Here is a 1,915-nt window from a genome sequence, read left to right as displayed (position 1 = left end):
AGCAGGACAGTCCCGCAACACCCCTTTCCTGTCTTATCTACCTCTGTTACCACGTGCTGCTTTCGGTCTCAAAGTCCTACTTCCCTCAACGTGGCCCAGGCCTAGCTGGGTTCCCTCTTCATTGGCTTTGTTTATGAATGAGCTTGCATATTAGGGTGCTAGACATTAACATTTCAGCACATCTTTTTGAAAGAACATAATTTGTCCATTAAAATAATAATGGAAACCTATTTCTGTTCTTCTTTTAATGCAAGATGTTATTGCTTCCAATACAGAGTTCCCTTCAAGGTACCCACACTATCTTGTGCCTATGTCAAAGAATAGCAGAATTAGTACCATCTTCATAATGAGAAATCTTTCACTTATACTTTACAGTCCATATTTGTTTTACTTTGCTTGCTGGTAAGGTGACTTTTTACCTAGGGCCAGAGAGATCTAATAGAATCAGGGAGGAGTAGGTGTTGCAGAAATATAATTAAATATAATTAAAAATACAACCGGCTGACCCCTTACCCCCAAAAAAACCTACGCACAAAAGCAGAAAACAAATTAAAACAATTTTATTAATGAATAAGCCTTGATTCAGCATGTGACGTGTATCACAGGGAATCGGCTAAACTGATTACAAAAAAAGAGAAAGAATTTCACACTTTTTTGCAGCCCATTCTGTACATGTTCTGAAGATGAGCAGTAATTAGTCGTCAAGTAAGAGGACTTGACAGCTCCATTTGTCACGTGCAGTACATTCTGAATACACTTGGTAATTGGGGTGGCCATCTGTGCTGGGTAATTAGCTTTCCCTAAAGGAAAAATAAATTTCTATCATTTTTCTGATAAAAGTTAGCTTCAGAACAAGGCATCCGCCGGAGTTAAGCTCCCGTCCTCCAGAAGAAACTGGGAGATGGGCAGGTTATCTTTGATGATGACATTTCAAAAAGAAGGACCCAAGGCCCTTCACAAAGGCATTCCTGCTCGACAAAGCCATTAAAGGGGTTTATTTAACCTTTAAAAAGATTTACAAACACTTCAAAGAGGTAAAACACACATGTAAAGTTTCGTTAAGTAAATGTGCTAAGAAAAAATGTCGCAGTAATGCTTTCTCATTCTTTTCTTCAGACAGAATTAAGACTCTTGCTTTAGGCCTCACACTGGTGCTGTCCAGGAGGACACTTGGTCAGCTCCTGCCTGGACCAGGAGAGGTCAAGACCACCTTCCTGGTACATGAACAGTTGCCTTGTGAGTCTCTTTTTTGGAATTTTATTTTGCATTCTAATTTTTTTTTTTTAGCAAACTTCCCATCTTCTGGAGATACATCCTTTTTCTTAGAAAGAGTACAGTAAAATATGTCTGAATTGACCCAGCGGCAGATCTGTGGCTTCACAAATGTGAGCTTTACCATCTTTGAAAGCATCAATTCCATTTACCTGTTGTAAAGGAGCCGCAAGTGCCCCTGTATCCTGGGGTGGGTTCTGCAGATTCCATAAGGTCCGGGGTGGAAAGAACTCAGGAATGACCTTTGTTCATGAACGACTGATGTCAAGACAGTGACGGCAGTCATCAAGTCCGAAGTGGAAGAGCTATCCACAAGCATCTCATCAGCCTCAATACAGTTCAAGCACGTTTCTCAGTGCACTCACAAATTCTTCATGTAACCCTCACTTTTACCTGTTGATTTGAAAGGTTGCGTGCATGCCTTAAACAGAAACATTTTGACACCCTTCCCTCATCCAATTTTAACTATAAAACAAATCAGAGCTATTAGTATTTTTAAGCTTTCCTTCATCTGACTTGTCAGAAACAGTCAAAGAGGGCTGGCCAAATAGCTCAGAGGATTAAAGTAACTGCAAGCAGGTGCAGAGGCTGTGGGTTCGATCCCCAGACCTGCCATGCTGGCCGCACCCCCAGGGGCACATGG

The sequence above is a fragment of the Octodon degus genome, unplaced genomic scaffold (genome assembly GCF_000260255.1).
Source record: "Octodon degus isolate 3935 unplaced genomic scaffold, OctDeg1.0 scaffold00008, whole genome shotgun sequence".
NCBI classification, from domain to species: Eukaryota; Metazoa; Chordata; class Mammalia; order Rodentia; family Octodontidae; genus Octodon; species Octodon degus.
The sequence above is the reverse complement of the archived record's forward strand: the minus strand, read 5'-3'. Positions refer to the sequence as shown.